Source organism: Molossus molossus, unplaced genomic scaffold (assembly GCF_014108415.1).
Source record: "Molossus molossus isolate mMolMol1 unplaced genomic scaffold, mMolMol1.p scaffold_m16_p_1, whole genome shotgun sequence".
NCBI classification, from domain to species: domain Eukaryota; kingdom Metazoa; phylum Chordata; class Mammalia; order Chiroptera; family Molossidae; genus Molossus; species Molossus molossus.
The window spans coordinates 100,480,183-100,505,117 of record NW_023425344.1 but is presented as its reverse complement, the minus strand read 5'-3'; the positions used below and the strand labels follow the sequence as shown (position 1 = coordinate 100,505,117).

At 41.4% G+C, this 24,935-nt stretch overlaps 1 pseudogene; it reads left to right on the top strand.

Moving 5' to 3' along the window:
* The window catches only part of LOC118633852, a 36,908-nt pseudogene extending 21,939 nt beyond the window's left edge, over positions 1–14,969 (top strand).
* Positions 14,970–24,935: the final 9,966 nt, after the last annotated feature.

Sequence of the window (24,935 nt, the reverse complement as noted above, 5' to 3'; positions counted from 1 at the left end):
TATTTATCAAATTTATAATATTTATGTTGTGATCAACTGTATACCATTAATCATTGCAACGTAACTCAGTCCAGAAGAAATGTTTAACATTTAGAGGTTTGTGACTATGGGAAACACAAAGAGAGTGATTAATAAAGACTATAACGTATAAAATATATTACATTAGAGTTAAATTCTGTGAGAAAGGAAATATGATATCAAAGGGAAAAAGAAACCATATAAAATGCCAACTGTTAAACAAGAGGTTGTTGAAATATTTTACAATATGGATGATAGTGGGTTATAACATATCACTATGTTTTGTAGATTCCATTAGTTTTATTTAAAGGAACGGTATAAAAGTTTCATTTTAAAATGTTGATATTTACAATGTACAAGAAAATGTATTCTTTGCAACTGTTTAGACTTAGGAAAAACATTTTAAATATCAACTGTACGGGGAGAGTACATAATTTTTCAGAGTACTTTTAGGGACAAAAAGAAAAACAAAACAAAACATTGATTTAAGGGTGGGCAGAGCAAAGAGGACTAAGAGAGAATAACCAGAAAGAAAGAAGAAAAAGTCAGACGGAATGTTCGCAGAATTGAAATAGACATTCAAGGAGAAAAATTGTTCTCCGCCTCAGACAGCTCAATCGAGGCAAGTGCCACAAGACAATCTACTGAGACTTTAATTCTCCGTGGGAAATACTTTTACTTCTCCCTGGCCCAGGTGGGGATTTTGAGTTTGGAGAGCAAGGATTCCACACCCCTGACAACCGAAAGAGTTGAATTGTTTGAGAGCAGAGGAGGAGCTCCAAGGAGATTGCAAACTTGGGCATGTACTGGTAGCAGGAGGGAGTGTCCTGAGGGATGACACACTGAACTGAGGCCAGAACAGTGGGGCCTGAGGCAGGTGGTACAGGCATTGTCTACCTAGACAGGTAGGTAGCACCCCTTGTGCCCAGAACAAAAGCAGGGGAGCCATTTGTCCCCTAGTGAAGAGTATGGGCTGGAGGAGAAGCATGTCACTTTCGACTTTTTTTTAAATTTAATTTTTTTATTATTTTATTTTTGTTACAGATGTTTCTCCTTTTTTCCCCCATTGACACCCTCCTCCTCATCCCCTCCACCCCGTCCCCGGCTTTGTTGTCCGTGTCCATTGGTTATACGTACATGCATATAAATTCTGTGGTTTATCTCTTCTACCTTTTGACTTTTTTGAACCAAAGACCCGGGCCCCAGTATTCTGTGCTAAAATCTTCTTGAACCTTGGATGACTCAGGAACTGGGTAGGGAAGCCCAATAATGTCTAAGATTGGATTTCCTCTAGTGGAAAAGGGAGCTGATAAACAGATTAATTTTTAGAGGGGAAAACATGTCAATTACATCTTTTTGAAGACTGCCTGTTGTTGTATTTTAAAAACCACTCCATATAGACTGAAAAGTGTTGTTGGATGGACAGCTGGGAGGTCATTTCAGCAGAGTGTGGGGCCAGACCTAGATTTTATGGCAAGAGGAAAGAGTGGGAAGTGAAGAAGTGAAGAAAACAATGTAGATCACTCCTTCCAAGAAACTTGGCAATGAATAGATGGTGAGGAGGAGGTAGAGTAGAGGGTTCTGCTGTAAAGTGACTGACAGCTGCATCGCAACATACATTCCTACTGATTGGTGCGCTCTCATCCAGCTGCTGCCATAGGTGAACCCCCAAAGCTCAGGAGCTTAATACAATGAAGTTTTATTTCTCATGAAGATAAACCCAGTTGGATATTGCTACTGGGTGGTCATGTTCTCTGGCAGAAATGCAGGGACTCAAGCTCATTCCATCCCTGCCATCGTCCACTTGACTCCCAGAGTTGCTCTGGAAAGGGGAAAGAGCACAGAGAATTGCCTGTGGGACGTTTCTGCGGGCCAGGACAGAAAGTGCTCACATTGCCTTTGCCCTCTGTGAGCAGAACTCAGCCACGTGACCACAACTACCTGCAAAGTGGCTGGAATGTGATGTGGCTGTGAGCCACGTTAGGAGATGAGTCTGTGGAGTGTGCACTAGACTCTGCCACGTTCTTCTACCCACTCATTTCTATTACCTGCTTAGCCTATATCTCAGGACCCTGCCCTCGGTGTAGACTGTTATGTTGACTAGGGTACTGCCTAGATTCTTGTCCTAATCTATTTCCAGCCTGAAATATTTAAGTCTCAGAGTTTCTTGTAGAGACTGTAAGGTAGGGGTTCTCAACCTGTGGGTCACGACCCCTTTGGGGGTCAAACGGCCCTTTCACAGGGGTTGCCTAAGACATAACAGTAACAAAATTACAGTTATGAAGTAGCAACGAAAATAATTTTATGGTTGGGGGTCACCACCACATGAGGAACTGTATTAAAGGGTCGCGGCATCAGGAAGGTTGAGAACCACTGCGTAAGGCATTTATTTCTGCTTATAAACCAAGTCACAAAACACCTAAATTCTTGGCTTGGGATGTATGAGAGGGGAAGGTGTTAGGGGTTTGGAGATGTAACAAGGCAGCAGGACCAGAAAACCTCCCCTGATAAATGGGCATTTACCTTTTCCCTTGGGGTTCCTCTGCTGTGATGACCATTGTCACCACCTTGGTTACAGGGACTTTCTCTGTGAATATCCCACCTCCAGTATAAACAAACCTGACTTCACATAGCTGAGACAGGAGAGCATTTTCTGAGAGACTGTACTCAATTTTTAAAAACATGCTTGTACTGATTTTTTGCAGAGAGAGATAGAAACATGGATATGAGAGAGAAACATCGATTGGCTGCCTCCGGCACACCCCCTACTGGGGATCAAGCCTGCAACCCCAGGCATGTGCCCTGACTGGGATTGGAACTGGAACCCCTCTGTCCATGGCAGGATGCTCAATCCACTGAGCCACACCAGCTGGGCAAGACTGTACTCAATTTTAAGGAAGGACAAATGGAAATGAACAGGGTATTGTGTGTAAACCAGAAGCTGCTGGTCACACACAGCCACAGAACGACTCACTGCCCACTCTCTTTTGATGCTGCTCTCATGGCCAGCACAATGTCTCAGGATGGACCCGAGGATTGGCACAACTCTAGACACTGCTCTAGACTTTGATATCTGACTCTTTGTCTCAGTATTGTATCAGCTTGGCTTACTGATGAACCTGTATTAATTTAAAGTGCAAGTATAAAATCTTTCTATTTTTTTATCCTCACCAGAGGACATCTATTTCCATTTTTTTGTTCAGGTAGAGTGGGAGGGAGAGAGAGAAAGAGAGAGAGAGAGAGAGAAACGTCGGTGTGAAAGGGACACATCGAGTAGCTGCCACCCGCACGACCAACCAGGGCCAGGGACAAACTGCAACCCAGGTATGTGCCCTTAGCGGGAACTGAACCCGGGTCTCTCAGGACCGCAGGTCAATGTTCTAACCACGGAGCCAAACCGGCCAGGGCAAAATCTTTAATGGTTTAAACTCTTTTGTCTTCCATTCAAAACGCTCTTTTATTGTTAATAACTTACCCAAGGAGCCTAATAGCAGCAAGAACCTTGTTTGGAGAACACAGAAACAGTATAGGGCGTTAAAGGGTTTTTAATGATGGTATATCCAAGGCCTGATAGAATTTGGCAAATCATCTCTATAAAATTATGTAGTATACCGTTTTCTTGTAGAAATAGTCATGTGTACTAGTGCAGTATTTACCTTTGATGGAGAAGGTTGAATAATGACAAATTATTGCTATTTGAGTCTTCTCTTTCAAAACTTCAAATAGACTACTGCCTTTATATATATATATATGTATAAAAAATATATATTTAAATCCTTGGCTGAGGATATTTTTCTTTTTTTTTTAACTTTTATTTTATTTTTTTTTAATAGTGGGAGGGAGAGAGAGGAACAGAGAGAGAGGAGAGAAACATCGATGTGAAGGGACACATCGAGTGGCTGCCACCCGCACGACCAACCAGGGCCGGGGACAAACCGCAACCGAGGTACGTGCCCTTAGCGGAAACCGAACCCGGGTCTCTCCAGACCGCAGGCCGACACTCTAACCGCTGAGCCAAACCGGCCAGGGCTATTTTTCTATTTTCAAACAGAGTGGGAAGGAGGGAGGGAGAGAGGGAGAGAGAGAGAGAGAGAGAGAGAGAGAGAGAGAGAGAGAGAAACATCAATGTGAGAGTGACACATCGATTGGTTGCCTACCGCATGGCCCCAACTGAGGGTAGGGACTGAACCACAACCAAGGTGCATGCCTTTGGCTGGGAACCAAACCCATGACTCTTTGGTCCATGGGCCAACGCTCTAACTGCTGAGCCAAACTGGTCAGGGCACTAGATTTATATTTTGAGGACTTGTTTCATATTCAGTTTTAACTTAGTTTGAATTGGTTACCTGTGATAAAACTGAGATTTAGTGCATACTCTAAATTTCATAGTAATGCTTTGGGTAGTTAATATCTCCAGGTAGCTAATCTCATAGAATTACCATATAATCCTACAATTCTCCTCCTAAGTTTATATCCAACCTAACTAAAAAACAGGTACTGAAATGATATATGTACACACACATTTATAGCAATAGCATTCTTAGGAGCCAAAAGGCAGCAACAACCCAGAAGTTCATCAATGATTGAATGGGTAAACAAATGGTGGTATATCCATACAATGAAATATTATGCAGCTAATAAAAAGGAATGTTGTATTGGTACATGCTACAACATGGATGAACCTCAAAAATATTATGCTAAGTGAAAGATAGACACAAAGGTTGTATATTGTATGAACCCAGAAAGGAGATTAGTGTTTGCCAGGGCTGGGGAGAGAGAAAATGGAGAATAATGGCTTACAGGGTATAGAGTTTGTTTTTGGGGTGATGAAAAGGTTTTGACACTATAGTAAAGTGTTGGTTGTACAACATTGTGAATGCACTAAATGCTACTGAATAGTTTACTTTAAAATGGTTAATTTTATATTATATGAATTTCATATCAACAAAAAATCTTATCTAAATGAGTCAGTAGGAGCAAAACATACCAACATATATTTAATACTCAGCTATCTAGAGTTTTAGAAATTGAATTGTAAATACTGATTCTCAGCTAAACTTTCAACATGATATGGCAGAAAGCAGTGTTACCCAAAGTGTGAGGTATGTTTTAATGATGGTAGGTAAGACGGGGAAGGCTTTAAATAACATTGCTTCACATAGTGAGAAATTTAATGTCTTTTCAGAGATTTTTGTCACCTTTTAGTCCCTGCGAATACATCAGTGAGTCTCTTTGGTGCTAGGGTGTTAACTGTGAGTATGTTTAATATCTCTAACACACACAAATGTCTTTTTTCAACAAAGAGAGCTCAGGCTTCAGGCTTAGAGCTCTCTGTGGGTAATGCTATGTAAGTGATTTTAACATCATTGTTTTATTTTCAGTGTGTTCATTTTTACTTTCATCTTTGGTTTATGTTACGTGACACCTGTTTTCCACTTGAATGATTTGCATTATAATTTAGGTAGTGATGCAAAATTTCTTCTTTAAATTGATCTAGGTAGAACTGTGAATTTAACAAAAAGCATTAACTATATAATAATGTAAATGGTATGAGGATTTGGGGGTAACGTAGAACTCAGATGATTAAACAGGACACACTGGCGTAAGGAAACACACACTAGGTGGGTATGAGGACCTGAGTCTCACACTGTTCTGCTGAGGTCTCGATGCTGCAGTTCCTGCCTGCCTCACAGAGCATTTGTGGTGTTTCACACATGGAAATTGTATTATTAAATTACTTGTGTTGAATATTGTCTGTATCACGGGGGTTGCACTTTCACACAATTCTTATAAGGTTAGATGCACTCATGGCATTTGGATTGCATAAGGAGCATGTCATTATTGCTCCAGCAGCAGCAGTTGACATGAGGGTTTGACAGACACAAAACAGTGCAGTGAACCTGGACTCCAAGAGGTTCCCTGACAGTAACCAGCTTCTAAGCTGCAAGGCAGCTGTGACACTGGCAGGGATTTCCTGTCATTTCCTGCAGTTTCTGATTCTGGGTGCAGCAGCTTCCTGACGTCCACAGCTGATGTGGCGCAACCGGAGAGTCATTGGTGGCCCTTTTCCAACCGCTACCCATCTACTCCCTCCAAAACCTTTGTACGCGGCCGCTTCCCTATATTACATATATTTCTGCTGATAATACCTGAGTAGTTCTCTGTTTCCTCACTGAACCATAACGGAGATATTATTAGTTTTATTGAATTCATAAAAACTTACATTTAATAATAATACAAAAGAATTCACATCGGTTGAGCATTTACTAACTACTAATCATTGGGCTAAGATTTTACACACATAATTTCATTTAGTTCTCTTAAGAACCCTATGAGATAGTCTCCATGACTATGCTCATTTTGCAGAGGAAGAAACTGAGGCAGTGGGTTACGTACTAATCCAAGTCTCAGAGGCGGCAAGCAACAGAACGGGACTTTGAAGTCAGGCTATCTGAATCCAGAGAGTGTTCAATGACTCCAGACTTTGCTGCCCTTCCCCCCTGCACAAAGATGTTTACTTCAGATCTCCAATAAAGTCTGTTTCAGGTCTGAAACCGGACATATTTTGGAATTGAGGAGTTTTGACTTTTATATATTTATTTATTTTTATTTTTTTATCCTCACCTGAGGACATTTTTCGATATTTTGTTCAGATAGAGTGAGAGGGAGAGAGAGAGAGAGAAACATCGATGTGAAAGGGACACATCGAGTGGTCGCCACCCACACAACCCAACCAGGGCCGGGGACAAACTGCAACCGAGGTATGTGCCCTTAGTGGGAACCGAACCCGGGTCTCTCCAGACCGCAGGCCAACGCTCTATCCGCTGAGCCAAACCGGCAACACAGCACATATACCATATGCTAGTTGTGGGGTAGCATAAAAGGGATCTGGGGCAGGACGTTATAATCCAACACACTAATAGTTATGCAACAGGATGAGTGTTCATATTAAATAAGATAAAGACCATAAATAGCCAAAAGAAAGTTCAGTTGCTACCAAGTAAGATAGGTGCAAAACTAAAGGTAATAAACTTTTGATTTTCAGAGCTTGGTGGATTTCAAAATTGCAGATTAGGAATTGTGGACCTGCAATTATCATGAAGTATTAGCAAATAGAAAACAGAGGCTGAATAGAGTTTTAAAATATTTTTTTCATCTGTTGTTTTATTTTAATTGAATCTTTAGTCAGGCTACTTGTGACCACTTCTTCTCTCCTTTTATAGCCAAAGCATGTGGGCAAAGACTTATTTTTATCTATTTAAGTCAATTGTAATTGCAAGTATATTTACTTTGCAGATGCCCAAAGGTTAAGATCATCGTGTTGTTTCACAATGCCCAGCATATCACCCCACCTCAAAGGTTAGAACCAGGAGTAATCAGCAACTTGGTAGTGAAAAACAATACCTTAGGATTTCTTCAAGTTTACCTTGTTATTTTTTTTAGGGTGGGGGGACTTTTAGGGGCTTAAAAATTGATTTTTCAATTACAGTTGACATACAATATTATATTAGTTTCAGGTAAACAACATAGTCATTAGGCACTTATATACACCTTGTCCTTTTATAACTTGACATACAGCATGTCAGTTAATTTTTGTTGTTGTTGTTCTTAATCCTCAGCAGAGGATATATTTTCATTGTTTTTTTTTTGTTTTTTTTTTAGAGAGAGTGGGAGGGAGGGAGGGGGAGAGAGAAGAGAGAAACATTGATGTGAGAGAGACACATCGGTTGATTGTGTCTTGTACGACCTGGACCAGGGATGGGAATCGAACCTGCAACCCAGGTAAGTGCCCTTGACTGGGAATTGAACCTGAGACCCTTTGGTCTACGGGCCAACACTCTAACTGCTGAGCCAAACTGGCCAAGGTGATATATATATATATATATATATATATATATATATATATTTTTTTTTTTTATTCTCACCCAAGGACTTTTTTTTTTTTGCATTTATCTTCAGATAGAGTGGGAGAAAGACAGGGAGGAAGAGGGAGAGAGAAAGATCAATGTGAGAGAGACAGATTGGTTGCCACCCACACAACCCCAACCAGGGCTGGGGACAAACTGCAACTGAGGTACGTGCCCTTAGTGGGAACTAAACACGGGTCTCTTTTGTCCGCGGGCTGATGCTCCAACTGCTGAGCCAAACCGGCCAGGGCAATATTTATATTTTTAAGGTTTTAGCTAACTATGGCTTTAACATTTTGTTTTTAATCAACTTATTTCAGTTACCTGTAGTGGGGCAACAAAGCCCCCCAAACTCAGTGGCTTAAAACAATTATTATTGCTCTCATGGTTCCATGGGTTGACTGTGCTCACCTGAAACATTTTCATTTGGGGTTTCTCATTGAGTCACATGATTGGGGCTCAAGGCATCTGAGGGTTTGACTGTGCTGGACACCTGAGATAGCTCACTCACATGACTAGCAGCGGACGGGGCTTCAGCAAAGGTTCATTCAGACCACCTATATGTGGCCTTTCCATGTGGCTGGGCTTCTTTCAGCATAGTGGCTGAGTTTTGGGAGGGTTAGTGCTCCAGAGACCCAGGAGGAAGCTGCAAGACTTCTTATGATCTACTTTAGAAACCACTTAGTATCACTCCCACCCTATTCTTTTGGTCAAAATAAGTCACAGGGCCAGTCTAGATTTAAGAGCAGGAGGATATAAAAGGATGTAGATATTGAAGGCATGGTTCACTGGGGTGGGTGGAGCATCTTTGAAAACTATATCATACAACATATATATATATATATATATATATATATATATATGCATAAGAGTTTAAAAGTCCATTAAAAAACCATCTACACAGAGACAAAAGTTTTCTTACCCTACAACAGCAGCAAAAATGTCTTGAAATTGTACTTTAGTTTTTTCAATTATCTTACAATACTTTTTTTTTTCTTTATTGATTTTTAAACAGAGAGGAAGGGAGAAGGAGAGAGAGAAACATCAATGAGAGAGAACATAGATTGGCCACTTCCTGCATGCCCCCCACTGAGGATTTGGCCTATAACCTGGGCATGTGCCCTGACCGGGAATTGAACTGGCGACCTCTTGGTGCATGGGTCGATGCTCAACCACTGAGCCACACCAGCCAGGCTTACAATACTTTTTAATACACCTCTGCTCGATGGGACAAATGATAAATAAATGGCATGACATCGAAGAAGTGGCCCAATGGAGAGGTGAAATATGGCAACTATAAGTTGAGCAGGCAGAAGTTCTCGAAAGCTATAAAAACATAAGGAGACACTTTCAAATGATAAGGCATCATTACAGATTTCTGGGAAACCATGATAACCATTTTGGTATGTAGTTAGGAGCAGGGTGGCTTGTGAGAAAAAAGGCAGAGGAGATAATGAGAGGCAGCCTATGTAATTGAAAACTAGTCATTCCTGCTTTTTTTTTTTTCTTTGAGTCACAGACACTTTTGAGTATGTGAGAAAAGTTAGAAAATTTCCTCCCAAAATGGGTATTTGTATACCTTTGTTTCTTCTTGCATTCTTTCCTCCCTATCTTCCTTTCTCCTCCCCTCCTTCCCTTCCTTCATTCCTTGTACAATTACTTATAGAGATCAGATACTGATCTGGACCGAGGAATAGACTAGGGGAAAAGACAAGTAAGTTTCTCAATCTCATGGTATGTACATTCTTAAGATAAGGAGACAGAGAAAACAGAAGAAAATGATACACAAATAAACCAGACAACCTCAGATAGTTATAAGTAACAAAATGCATACACAACATCTTGCATATGATTTTATGGAGTTCACAATCTTTCCATGGACTTGTCTCCCTTGCTCTGCAATTAATAACTTCTCTTTTAAACCAACGCCTAACTTTTTAATATGAACAGTGTGTATGTGGCTGTTGGTTCTCCATTGCTTTTTCACTTATACTGAGTACACAGATGTTGACTTTTTTCCCCCCTCCAACCATGAAGAACAAATATGTATAGTATCTTTGGAACTGACTTTCGTAACTAATGGAGGAGCATTGGTTCCTTATGAAATTTCAGAAAGTACTGCTGCCTGTGAGGATGAAAATGTGCCCTGCAAGGCTCTCCACAGCTTTATTTAAAAAAAAAAATTCCTCCCTTAGGAAATGATCTGCTAACCCCTCTTAAAAAAAATTAAATGGATCAGATAGCCATGGATTCACATTTCAAAGTCTCAATTTACAGGAGACTCTAAGGACCTACCCTTTCATCCGTGTTCTAAAGATGAGACTGAAGGATGGATGGTTTGCTTTGGAGAATTTTTTTTTCTCTCTGTCCTCTGTTTTTATGTTCTCACCACAAATTGTACTTCTGGCCTTAGTTATTATAGCATCCTGTGGGAGATTCAAACATATACTTTTACTTTTGGCAACATTTTAAGTTATTTTCATTAGCATAATATATAACTTTTACAAAAGTGAAATGCAAAATATCCATCTACCATTTCACTGGTTGTAGTTTTTGGGTATTTGTAAAATATTTTAATTGGTAATACAAACTGTTAATCCATATGTCTTTTCACTTTTGGTGCTTTATTGATATCAAGCTTTTGCCCTTTCTTCAGTTAAAGGGTATTTAAATATCTGTTATTTCATGTTGGAGTGAATATAATCAATATAGTTATTTAGGGGTTGGTAATATATGGCCCTGTGGGTCAAAACCATCTATTTCTATAGGCAATTTTTAGTGGAACATAGCCACACTCATTCTTTTACATATTGTCTGTAACTACTCTTATTTCCCCTTTAAGAAAAAAATTTGCCCATTCTGATTTAGAGGAAAAATGATTCTATCATTATTTCCTTTAAAACCATGACATAAATTTAAAATTTACTAAATGCCACATATAAGTGAAATTGCATGCTGACCACATGTCAAGCACCACCCTGAAGATATCTGAGTAAACAAGAAAGATAAAAATCTGTGTTTATAGTTTAACAATACCTCTAAGATGCTTAATAATAAAAATTATGGCAAACCCCAGAAGTTCTACTTAAGAACAAATCAGGTTTTATATTGAGGTGACATGACTCACTGATGACACTTTGGCTTGGGGAGAAATATGGGGATTTCTGAACCTTATTAATACTGTAGTGTCAGAGTGCTATCACTGAAATATAAAATTGAATCACTGGTGCTCATAATGAAGTCTAAAATAAAGTCTTAAAAAATTACCCATATAATTTATGGAAAAACATATCTGAAATTTCTACCTCATTTTGCAAAATAAGCATGTGGCCAGGGTCATTCATCCAAATTCCCATGAACTCATTAACTAGTGACTTGGGTTCTTGTTTATGATGTTTGCAGTGATGTCCCTTGAGTAACATCTTTTTTGTATCTCTGTGGTTCCCAAGGTCTCCTTAAGTGATGAGAGCTGAACCACAAACATGGCAATTTAACTCAATAACTGTTTGTTGAGGGCCTACCATGTGCAAAGAAATCTGCAGGTCCAGTGGGACTACTGTGTGAGTGGGGGCTTCTGCCTTTCAGAAGTTCAGGATATCCCAGTCTGGGTGATAGCTAATCAGAGCATTCCACAACTTCTGGAGAAATGTTTGGATGTTGAAAATGTTTGCCATGTCCTCCTAACTCTTGATCTGCTTTTACCCCAATTCGTACATCAACCAATTTATGGCATGTTTGGATGAGGTTCATAAAAATAAACACGTCTTCACAAATCTGGAGAAGTGAAAAAAGACCCAAGGGGAGTACAAATTTGTATTTTCTTAAAAGTGTACAAATAAGATCACACTTGTGAGCTTGAAGGAGCCTTAGAGACCATGTAAGACCTAATCTTATGTACAGTTCTTAAAGTTTGCATCTTTAAGATGTGACCTTCCTGCGCTGGCCAGTTTGGCTCAGTGGTTGAGCGTCGTCCTGCAGACCAGAGAGTGCTGGGTTCAGTTCCCCCTAGGGGCACGTGCCACCAAAAAAAAAAAGATGTGACCTTCCCGCCCAGCTGGTGTGGCTGAGTGGTTGAGCGATGACCCATGCACCAAGAGGTCAGGGGTTGGATTCCCAGTCAGGGCCCTAGGTGCCCAGGTTGTGGGCCAAATCCCAGTGGGGGGCATGCAGGAGGAAGCCAGTCGATGTTCTCCCTCATTGATGTTTCTATCTCTCTCCCTCTCCCTTCCTCTCTCTCTAAAATCAATAAAAGAAAAAAAAAGTAAAAAAAAAAAAAGATGTGACCCTCCTTCCATCCCTCCTCTCCCATCGGGCACACAGCACCCAGTTTCTTAGTGTCAGTTTTCACCAATTGGAAAAGAGAGGTAATATCATCCAGCAGAGTTGCCAGTTTTAGTAATTCTAGTTCCTGGAACCAAGGACAGGCAGCTTTTTTTGTTATTTGTACACCCTAACTTTTCTAGCTTCTATTGGATAAATCATTTAACTGTCAGCTAAATACAGTGTTGGAAAGTTTACATCATTCATCTTTTTATGGCACCTCTTAATGGAAGACTCGGGAGATTAAAACTCTTGACAATTTCCGTGAAATTAAAAAGGAAAGCTGACCTAGAGAAAGATGGGACAAAAGATGAACATTTGAGAACTTTTAAGTAGCAGTGGGATTTCACACAGTAGCCTATTTAAAGTAGTGCTGATTTGAACACTTCAAGTTCCCGAAGAATGACAGAAACATGAATTTTGTCCGAAGCAACGCCATTTTATTAAATGAATGATTATTTTGCACTTACTGATGACCAACCATTCGATTGTTTCAGGTAACAGCCCTAAGAGACAGGTACTATTATTATGCCACTTTAAGATAAAGAAACCGAGGCACAGAGGACATGAAATAGACTGTCTAAGGTGTGACAGCTGCTAGGTAGAGGAGCCAGAAATCAAATCCCGAGCATTTGGCTGCAGCGACCATGCTCCTGGTTGCTCCCCGTTGGCCTCACGCCTGGCCCCAGCATCCCTGACCTGTCCACTGAACAGCAGCGTCCGTCTGCCGTGTTCCTGCAGTGCCCGCAAGGTCGCCCGTGCGCCCCAGGCCCCTCCGTCGCTCCCTCAGCGCCCCGGGGCCGGAGCGTCAGAGCCCGGCTGGCCGCGGCGGCCGCAGTGCACCCGGACGCGCGCCCCCGCGGGCGGCGGGGACGCGGAGCGAGTGCGGTGCCGCCGGGAAGGGGCGCCGGGCGCGCCAAGATGGCGGCGGCCGAGGCCACAGCGGCGACGGCTGGCGGCGGCCCGTGAGGCGGGCGGGGCCGACTGCGCGGGGGCGGGGTCCCGGGCTAGCCGCCCTGGGAGGCGGGGGCCGTTTCCATAGCGGCGGCAGGAGGTGTCGCGCCGGGGAACTTCCTGGTTCCCGGGCTCGGCTTCGCCGGGATCCTCTTGGAAGGGAAACAATGGGGCGGAGGGCACTGCGGTAGCCGCCGCCGCGCCGGGACCTGCTCGGCCACCGGGACGCCCTGCTCTGCCCCCGTCGCTGCCTCCGCTGGGACCGTCCGGAGGTAACTTCATTTCCTCCTCTCCCGCCGCCCGCGGCCGGCCGCCGGCGGCGTCTCCCCGGCTTTCCTCCGGGGCAAGGGCTCCACTTGGCCCCGGAGAGCAGGACGCCGCCATTCTCGGACCCGGGGGAGGCGGACCGAGACGCGGCTGCCCTCGAGCGCTCGCGCGGGCCGGCTCCGTCCTCGTCCCCGCTCTGGAACCTGGATGGTGGGGTCCTGCGGGGTAATTGACAGGTTGGCGGGCGCCGGCGGGGGGGGGGGGCGCAGGGGGCGCGCGGGGAGAGTCTGCGGGGCAGGTCTGCGGGGCACAGCGCGGGACGACCCGCCGGGGCTCGTGGAAGGGGCCGGGGGCGCGGATCCCGGGAGGGCAGACCCGCTGCCCCCTCCCCCCCAGAGCAAGTTTCGGTCCCCGGGAGACGTGTCTCGCCTGCAAGTTTCACTTGAGTCCTCCGGAGCCGAAGCGGGGAAGACCGAGGCAAACTTCGTGCTTTTAAATGAGTGCCTTCACGCTGCGGAACTTTGTTCCGACTAGGCAGCGGGAGGATGGGGCGAAGGAGGGATCCGGGGAGCCTGGAATCTGTGCGTCTTTGCGAAGTTCGCAGAAGAGTTTGGAGCGAACAGCCTTGTGACCGTGTGGCGTACCGAATGCGTGAGAACGGCCACTCGCAGGTGTTTTAATGCCAGAACACGTGAGGAGCCTGTGAATCCACCCGTGGACATTTCTGTAAATGAAGAGTGAGCTCTCCCCCCCCCCCCCCCCATTTTAATTCACAGATGCTTTGCAGTCAGTAGACTTGAACAGGAGTTAAATGAGTCCCTTATGTGGCTGGGAGAGATTTTTGAATTGGCAATACCCAGCCATTGGAAATAATGTGACACAAATAAAAGTGGGGACACGATCTTGAATGTTTTGCTGGCCGGAAGAAAGTGATTTCAATTCTGTATTAATCCAGTTATAAAGAGAATTAGGTTTGGGGGATAGATATTTAATATTTTGTAGCTCAGAAAAGTTCGACAGAACTTGAAAGATCACCTTTAAAGATCAACTCTCTCATACATTGAATCTCTGGGAAGTTTTGTTAGAGGGAAGTCGGGGTCCTTTTTCTTTCTTATGAAGTCACCTTAATTAGAATTAAAAGTAGCCAGCATCAAATAAACAGTGGTTTATTTGCCTTTTTAAAATAATTCTCACCCGAGGATATGTGTCTATTGATTTTAAAGAGACCAGAAGGGAGAGGGAGAGAGAAACATCAATGGGTTGCTTCCAGTAGGCACCGTGACTGGAAATCCAGCCCACATCTTGGGTATGTGCCCTGACCTGGAATGAAACAGGCAACCTTTCAGTGTATGGGATGATGTTCTAACCAACTGAACCACACCGGTCTGGGAGGTTTATTTACTTTCATTGCTCTCTCCATCAGACCTTAACATGAAGAAAAATATTTCTGAGTTTGCTGTTGTTTATAATAATGTTTGTAAACAGACTAATTAATTACTTAAAATGGATGTTAATTCTATGTTGTATTCTACATAGGCAATTGAAATATATCAAAAGAAAAAATTATACTAATAAAAGTAGAAATTATTATTATTTTTTGGTATTTTTTTTATTAATCCTCACCAGAGGGTATTTTTCCATTGATTTTGAGATAGAGTGGAAGGGAATGAGACAAAGAGAGTGAGAGAGAGAAACATCTGTGTAAGAGAGGGTTGCCTCCTGTACACCCTGACCAGGGCTGGGGATCAAACCTGCAACCCTTCAGCCATGTGCCAACACTCTTCCTGCGGAGCCAAACCAGCCAGAGCTAAGTAGAAATTAATTTTTAAAGGCAAACCATAGTCTTAATTTCACCTACAGGTACCCTGAATTAACAAATTCCTCTGAATTGTCCCAAAGGCATTCAAAGAAGCATTGTGTGCCAAACATTAAGTCTTGGTGTTGGTGCCTACTTAACTGTTTTTAGCTAGACTATTGGTCTCTCTTGTACTTGTTTTTGGTGAGGATATCCCATTACCAATTTGAACAGTGTTTTGACATGAAATAGCTACTAGCGAGGACAACTGTCATTGGTTAAACAAGCCAGTAAGTATCGACAGCTTTGGCACCATCTGTTAAAGGACTGGTCATCCTTAGCATTATTGGGAACCAAGACAACTTCCTGGCATGTGGATCCAGACTGGGCTGGGTCTCCAGTGCCAAACAGAGGTTGTACTGGTCAGTCTTTGCCAGCATGTGCTTATCTATCTAAAGTTACTGTTACATTTTTTTAGCCTTTGAAAATGGGTGAAAAAGAGACCAGTAAATTCATGCTAGTGGCAAATTGAAAACAAAGTTACATTGGTTACAAAGTGGTAGGAATGAAAAGACAGTTTGAAGCTGGCAAAAGACTTAGCAATAATATTAAAACTTTGGGAATTTCTACTTCAGGTAGAGAGAAAGAGACAAATGATTACATTTTGTGGTTTGTGTTTGCAATTTCCCTTTACCATTCTTTTTTGTTTTAGTGCAGTGATATTGCTATAAACAATACTCAGACCATTTATTACCAGAAAGTTATAATTTGTCCCTTCAGTGTGATTTTTGGAAGGCATATTGCATTCTTAGATGTGATTTACTTATATTTAGAGACTCATGTTTTTTCCTTTCAAGAAGTGTCTCAATTTTTACAGTGGAAGTCAATACAAAGATAATATTAATTTGAAAGAATTCTGCCTTCTGGAACACTTCATCATAGTATGTGGGAATAGAGCATGGGAATTAGAATCACAAACACTCTGGTCTGTGCTATTTCCAGGCTATAGCACTTCATGCAATTAACTTACATGTCAAAACGTTTTTGTTTTGTTTTGTTTTGTTTTTGGTAAAATTGGGGAACATAAATTCAACATATATTTTTTGAGTGCCTTTTGTGTACCCCAAGACCTTGAGTTAGGTACCTTGTTTTCAGCAACAGGGTGCATAAATCTTTTGAAGTAAAGTACAGGGAGCTCTGAAACCTAGAACTAGTGAACCTAACTTGATTTGAAGGTGGCCCGGCAAGCTTTCCTGAGGAAATGACTTGTAAAACTTGAAGGATGAAGAGGAGATGGTAGGTGAAAAGGGGAGGTGGGTGGGTGGCTGGGACACTTTGAGAATGAGAGGAGTATGTATACAGTCCCCGAAGGGACTGTTGTGAACCTTAGATAAGAATGCATGTTTATTACTTAGTACTCTGCATGGCACGGAAGCAACCACTGTTAGTTGTATAGAGAAGGCTCTTGGCACCATACCCTAATCATCTTTCTTCCATAGCCACTATAGAAAGGCAGTTAATCTACTTGACTAATTGCACTAAACCTGGAAATGACTCTCTGCACACTGGTGTTTATTGTCATAACTCTGGCACCATTACTTGTTAGTTTCTATATCTGTGAAACTAGGATTAAATGTTAAATAAAAGATTCTTTGATTTATTTACAGAGATACTATCATCTGATATCAGTATAGTATTATATCAGTATAGTATTATGAGTATATCAGTTTAGTATTATATACTGATATCAGTGTAGTATTTTGATTTAATCCCGATGGCATTTTCCCATAGAAGAGTTTAGACTACCTTGTTTAAAATATCTACTCACGCCCTGGCCGGTTTGGCTCAGCGGTTAGAGCGTCGGCCTGCGGTCCTGAGAGACCCGGGTTCGGTTCCTGCTAAGGGCATGTACCTCGGTTGCAGTTTGTCCCCGGCCCTGGTCGGTTGTGCGGGTGGCAACCACTCGATATGTCCCTTTCACATCGATGTTTCTCTCTCTCTCTCTGTTCCCCTCTCTCTCCCTCCCACTCTACCTAAACAAAAAAAAAAGTGGAAAAATGTCCTTGGGTGAGGATAAAAAAAATAAATAAATAAAATATCTACTCACAAAATAGTAGCACAATCTACCCTAAAGTAAAATAAAAAAAAAATTAATAAATGGCAGGAGTTTAATTTGCTTCTAGGAAGATCAGGAGTGACCTTCTAGGAAGATCATGTCATATTTGCTTAAGTGTTTTTGGCTCTAAAGACATTATTTTCTGATAGAAGTACACATTGCACCTGTGTCTTGCTAACATTGACGAGTGTAGAAAAAGTCATAATTTTATCATGGAATTTTTCTGTCACTGAATTCTCAAGTGAATTAAAAATATTAGAGTAATATTTTTAACGAAATAAGTGAAAGGATATTATTTTTAGGTTTGTTTTTTTTTCCCCTCGCCCAAGGACATTTTTGCATTTATCCTCAGATAGAGCGGGAGGGAGAGAGGGAAGAAGAGAGAGAGAGAAACATCGATGCAAGAGAGACATACTGAGTGACTGTCACACACACGACCCCAACCAGGGCCGGGGACAAACTGCAACCAAGGTTCCTGCCCTTAGCGGGAACTGAACCCTGGACTCTCTGGTCTGCAGGCTGACACTAACCGCTGAGCCAAACCGGCCAGGGCTTTAACTTCTTAATGTATGAATTTTAGTTAGTAATGTTATATAGATCAGTAAAGGCAAATTAATATTTTATTATGGAATTAATGCAGTATTTATAAGACAATTAGCTCTTGGGGCTTTTTATTCTTGTTTCTTTTGTTTATTATTTTTTGGACATTTTTAATGCTCATTAGCCTATCCGTGGTAAAATAAGAAGAGATAAGGCGAAATAAGATTTTGAAAAGTCAATTACAATGGAAAAAATGGAATACACGAGGAGGTTGAAATTTATAAAGGTTAGGTATATGTTTGTGGGCTAGACATTTCTGTGTATTTTGCCAGTGCTTGTTATAAAAATTAATGAAGTGGCATACAATAACTATTGACATTAATATTTAAATTTCTTTAAATCTATTTGTTTTACTTATTCCATGTTTTTTATTTCTTTTTAAACTTATCTTTATTGTTGAATGAATTACAGATGTCCCTCCTTCCCCCTGCCCTTGACCCTCTCTACTCTTACCCCCCTCCTGCCTTCCCCACATTATTGTCTGTGTCTATTGGTTATGCATATAAGCTCTTTGGTTTCTCTCTTCTCACCCCACCTCCCCCCTTCCCTTTGAGGTTCCTCAGTCTAACAACCAATTTGTACTTCTTAATTCCTTCACCTTTATCACCCACCCCACCTCCCATCTGGCAACCAACAAAAAGTTCTCTGTATCTATGAGTCTGTTTCTGTTCTGCTTGTTCATTTTGTTTGTAGATTCAATTGTTAATAGATGTGTATTGCCATTTTATTTTTCATATTTTTTTATCTTCTTCAAGAAAACCTGCAACATTTCATATAATACTGGTTTGGTGGTGATGAACTTCTTTAGCTTTTTCTTGTCTAGAAAAGTCTTTATATGGCCATTGATTCTAAATGATAGCTTTGTAGGATAGATTAATCTTGGTTGTAGGTCCTTGCTTTTCATCACTTTTAATATTTCTTGCCACTCCCTTCTGGCTTGCAAAGTTTCTTTGGAGAAATCAGTTGACAGTCTTCCTTGTGGGTAACTAACTGCTTTTCTCTTGCTGCTTTTAAGATTCTCTCTTTGTCTTGAATGTTTTGCATTTTGATGATGATATGTCTTGGTGTGGACCTCTTTTGATTCATCTTGTTTGGGACTCTGTGTGCTTTCTAGACTTGTATGTCTGTTTCCTTTACCAGGTTAGGGAAGTTTTCTGTCATTATTTATTAAAATAGGTTTTCAGTTTCTTGTTCTCTCTCTTCTCCTGGCATTCCCATGATGCTATCGTTGGTATGCTTGAAGTTGTCCCAGAGGCTCCTTATACTATCTTCATTCTTCTGGATTCTTTTTTCTTTTTGCTGTTCTGATTGGGTGTTTTTTGCTTTCTTATATTTTAAATCAATGGTTTGCTCCTTGGCTTCACCTACTCTCCTATTGATTCCCTGTAAATTATTATTTATTTCAGTTAGTGCATCCTTCATTTCTGACTAGTCCTTTATTATGCTCTTGCGGTCCTAAGTTTCTTGAAAGTCTCACTAAGTTCATTGTGCATTTTTTTTTGGTACATGCCCCTAGTGGGAACCGAACCCTGGGCTCTCTGGTCTGCAGGCTGATGCTCCAACCACTGAGCCAAACCAGCCAGAGCATCATTGTGCATTCTTATAAGCAGTATTTTGAACTCTGCATCTGTTAGATTGCTTATCTCCATTGTGTTTAGTTCTTTTTCTGGAGTTTTGCTCTGTTCTTTCATTTGGGACATGTTTCTTTGTCTCCTTATTTTGGCTGCCTCCCTGTGTTTGTTTCTATGTATTAGGTAGAGTTTCTGTGTCTCCTGGGCTTCCTAGGGTGGCCTGTTGCAGTAGGTGTCCTATAGGGTCCAGTGGCACAGCCTTCCTGATCACCCAGCTGGGCCCTCAAGGTGCACCTCTCATGTGGACTTTACACCCTTCTGTTGTAATTGAGTCTTCATAGCTGTTGGCATGTCAATCAGAGGGTTTTACTCAGGCTGATCAGCTGCAAGGACTGACTGTGCCCACTGACCACTGACCTCTGACTACTTTGGATGGTCAGCTGTGCAGGGGCCCACCACACAGAGCAAGACTTACTTCAGCAGGGCTCTGGTACCTCCTGAGTCCATTCCTTGAGTATGTCACTTGTGGAGGTGGTTGGGTGGTGGTGCTTCGATGTGGTCTGAAGCTGTCCACTATGTGTGCTGGCTCTGGGCCAAGGTCAACCACTGCCTGTGTTTTACCTGGGGCCACCAGGCATAAGCTACAAGTGATCAGCTGATGGCTGCTTCTTGTGCTGGGCTTGGAGGTGCCCAGGCAAAGCCAAGCTGTGAACGAAGGCTGGATACTTCTAGTGCCAGGCCTGGAGACGAGGCTTTCTGTAGCCAGATGCTATTTGTTTGAGAGAATTTAGGAAAATCTGAAGCAGGAGCCAAAATAGGCCAATCCTAAGGTAAAGCCACTGGAAACAGCTTAGGTGGGCCCAAAAGTTGGGTGGGACAGGGCCTCAGGGAATCACCAGGGTGGGGCAAACAGTGTGAGCCAGGTTGCTGGACTGCCAGGTATGGTGCTCACCAAAGGAACAACGACCTCTGCCAGTAAGTCTGTCCAGGAGAAAGCTGCCTCTCCCACTCTCGCCTTGATGCCAAACAACTTAGTTCTTCCCTGTATGTCTCTGGTGCCTTTCAAGCTGCTTCCCTCCACGCTGGAGCTCAGAGGGAGTGAGTTTGAGTAAGTCTGTGTTTGGGCTCTTTAAGAGGAACCGCCTGGGACTCTAGCAGCCTCCGCCTCCCTCAGCCTCAGTCCCGCTGTTTTTTTTTTCTAACTTTTTTTTCTTTATTGATTTTTTTAGAGAGGAAGGGAGAGGGAGAGAGAGAGAGAGATAGAAACATCTATTGGCCGTCTGCTGCATGCCCCCCACTGGGGATCTGGCTCACAAGCCAGGCATGTGCCCTGACTGGGGAATCGAACCGGTGACCTCTTGGTGCATGGGTCGATGCTCAACCACTAAGCCACACTGGCCTGGCACAGTTCCCCCTGGTTTTTACAGTCAGAAGTTATGGGAACTTCTCTTCCTGGCACTGGAACCCTGAGCTGGGCGCCTGGTGTGGGACGGAGACCCCTCAGTCCTCAGGGAGGACCTTCCCAGCCGAGGTGTCCTCCTGATTTTTATCCGCCACACGTGGGTGTGGGATGAGCCTGTCTGCCTCCACCCCTCCTATCAATCTTGATGTGGCTGCTGCTTTAATTTTGTGGTTGTAGGATTTCTCTTCAGATTGATTTCAGGCAGTTCTGAATGATAGTTGTTCTGTAGTTGTAATTTTGATGTGTTTGTGGGAGGAGGCGAGACTGCGTTTACCTCCACACCATCTTGACTGGAGGTCGGTATTTTATCTTCCATGTTTTTTTTTCTCTCTAGCTTTGTTTTGGGTTGATTTTTAAAAAATAATTAATTCCATTTATTGGCTTGGGAATCTCTCTCTCTCTTATCTCTCTCTATCTCATCTATCTCTCTATCTCTATCTCTATCTCTCTATATCTATATCTGTCTCTCTAGCTATGTCTATATCTTCCTTTAGTTTTTGCTTAAGAAATTCTAATATGTATTCTGGACTTACCAAAGTGCAATAGTAATCGAAACTCTCACCCTTTTTTCAGATAATGCAAATCCTTTAAAAACATTAAATCCAGTTTCTTTTCATTACCTATTTCATTGTTACCATGTTTTAAAGTGTGTGTTACCATGTTTTTAAGAGTGTCCCCCAAAATGTATACACTCTTTGAATAATTATAAGTTCCAATGGGTTAAATCTGAAAAGAAGGAAATGTCAACTGAGCTATCAGCTGTTTAGTGTGTATATATATTTTATGACCCCCCAAAGATGTTTTTCTCTTATTATTATTATTTTTAATCCTCACTCAAGGGTATTTTTCCATTTATCTTCAGATAGAGTGGGAGGGAGAGGCAGAGAGAGAGGGAGAGACATTGGTGAGAGAGACTCATTGACTGGCTGCCTCCTGCATGACCCAGACCAGGGCCGGGGACTGAACTGAAATCGAGGTGCGTGCCCTTGACTGGAATCGAACCCACAAGTCTTTGATCTGCGGGTCAGTGCTCTAACCACTGAGCAACTAGCCAGGGCTGTTTTTCTATTATTTTATGCTGTTATTATTTAATTAGACTTACTGTATTTTTTAAAATTCCTTTTTGCATTACTCACCTTTCATTTGGAATATTTTTTTTTTCTACTTGAAGAATATCCTTATTCTTTTCCTTAAAGTAGATTAGTATTGACATTTTCAAACTTTTTGTTTGTCTGACGATGTTTTTTGTTCACCTACATTCTTGAAAGATACATTTTGCTAGGTACAGATTATATGTATATATATGTATGTGTATATATAGATACACACACACACACACACATATACATATATACACACACACAGACACACACATATATTAGTTTTTGGAGAAGAGATTATTCTAAAGTATTTGACTTTGTTTCTATTGAGAAGTCAGCTGTAGTTTATTGACTTCTTGTTCATAATTTGTTTCTTTATCAGACTGTTTTAAAGATTTTCTTTTTGTCTTCTGATTTCAAATGATTTTCTCTCTTTTCTCTCTTGGGTTACATACCTTTTGATGCTGTGACTTGATGTATTTCATCAGTTTCATATAGTTCTCAACCATCATTTCTTCATGTACTGCTTCTTCTCCATTCTCTAGTTTAATCTTTCTGGGATGTCAATTATCTAGAATGTTGGATCTCACTGAATCCTCTATATACTTCAACTGTTTTCTATATTTTTCATTCTTTGGTTTCCTTTGGTTGTGGATATTTTCTGGCCTATATTCCAGTTTACTAAATTCATCCTCATCTTTGTCTAATCTGCTCTTAATGTATTCTCTGGGTTCTTAATTTTGGTTATTGCATTTTTCATTCTAAAGTTTCAATTTGATGTTTTAAAAATCTGCTATGCCACTTGAAGAGTTTCTAATTCCCTGTCAAAAATTTGAAGCTTTGCACATATCTCTTTGGACAGAGTAAATGTGGTAACTCTATCCCAGAGTCCTACAGGGTTATTTTTATTTATTTATTTATTTATTTATTTTGTGGTCTGTTATTTCTTGAGGTGGCTATTCTCCTTATGTGCCGGCTTATTTTTGATTGTGTACTGTTTATTGTATTTGAAAAAATATTTCTAGAAGTAATTATTGATTTAGGTAAAGATTTTTCCATTTTGCCAGACACATAGGATCACCTTTTATCCACACTAATTTTTTCTTTTTTTGAGAGTCTGTATAAGGGCTGCTTTAATTTACTTCTGGGCTATCCCTTCTTCTGGGATTCAGATTTTTGAGGTCTTATTTGAAAGCAGGAGGTGCTTCCTTTGGTTGATCTTGTACTCTGATATTTTGTCTTCTTAGCCTGCAAGTCTACCTAAGTGCATTTTAGCCTCTTAGACACCTCTTTTGAGTAGGGAAACAATTCCAGGCGTAAACATTTGAAGAATTTTTATAAATGTAATTAAATATATAATCATACCCACTTCAATATATAGGACATTTCTGTCACCCCAGCAGGTTCCATCACACTCCTTCCCAATCAATACAACCTTCTTCCCTTGTCTCAGGTAACATTTACTCAATTTTTCTGTCACTGTAGACTAGTTTTGTATTTTCTCGTTTTTTACCAAAATGGTATACAGTATGTAGTATCTTGTGTGTGGCTTCTTTCATTCAACACTGTATTGTATCCATTAAAATCAACTATGTTGTTAGATGTAGCAGTGGTGTTTCTTTTTTATTACCTTGAACTTGTTCTGGTTACTGTGGCACCTAAAAAATTGTCTCACACCTCACTGACTTAAATGATGAAAACATTTTTTTCCTTATAAATCTGCAGTTTGGGTGATGCTCATCTCTGTTTCATTTGGTTTCAAGTTGGGCTGCTTGAAGGATGAGTGTAGTATTGTTTGAAGATTTGCTCATATGTCTGGTGGTTGATGACAGAACACTTAAATGTGACCTGAGCATGCTCACTACATGGTGGCTGGGTTCCAAGGGCAAGTGTCCGACCCACATGTGGTGAGAAGGGTAGTGAAAAGCCAGTGAACCAGACAGACGCTATTTTGCTTCTTATGACTTGGCCTGGAAGCTTATGCAGTATTACTTCCACTGAAGTCTATTCTTTGAGGCAGTTATGAGTCTGCCCAGGTTTAAAGAGACAGAAAATGGATTCTGCCTCATGCTGGGGAGAGGCAAGATTCTGGAAGAGCATGTGAGACCAGAAATAATCCAGTGACCATTATTAGAAAATACAAACTGCCATAGTAGTAGCCTAATACATGACTGTACCACAGTTTATTTGTCCATTCTACTCTTAATAAACATTTGGGTTGTTTCCAGTTTTTGGCTATTAAAATAAAGCTGCTATGAACATTTTTATATATGTAATGTATGTATTTTGTTGGACATATATACTCGCTCCTTTTAGATAGATTCCTAGGAATAGAATTATTGAGTAATAGGTAGAATGAATATATATTTTACTATCAAACAGTTTTCCACAGTGGTTGAACTGTTATAGAATAGTAAGTAAGAAGCTAGGAAAATTCCAGGACAAGTGGAATAGGGAAACTAAGACAGATGGTTAAACAGGAGTTTGCAGCCACCTAGTAAATCCTACCTTCCTTAAACCAAGGACACTTAAGAGTAAATGATTTGCACCTCTCCTCCCAAACCAGAGGGTAAATAGCTTAAGTCACACTACTGAAGAAGACAGGTACCAGAAATCCAATTAAGTGCCATTTGCTAACCACACCCAAGGTCAGACAAATTAAGAGAATAGATCTCATTTTGGTATATCAGCATCAAGCTGATGAATATCCTATTGGTCCTCCCCTAAGACCTCCCCCAAATACCCAGCCTTTAAAACTCCTGAAAACAAAGGTCCCAGCATGCTCTCCTTCCCAGGAGCATGCCTATGCCTGCCCCTCCCCCTTT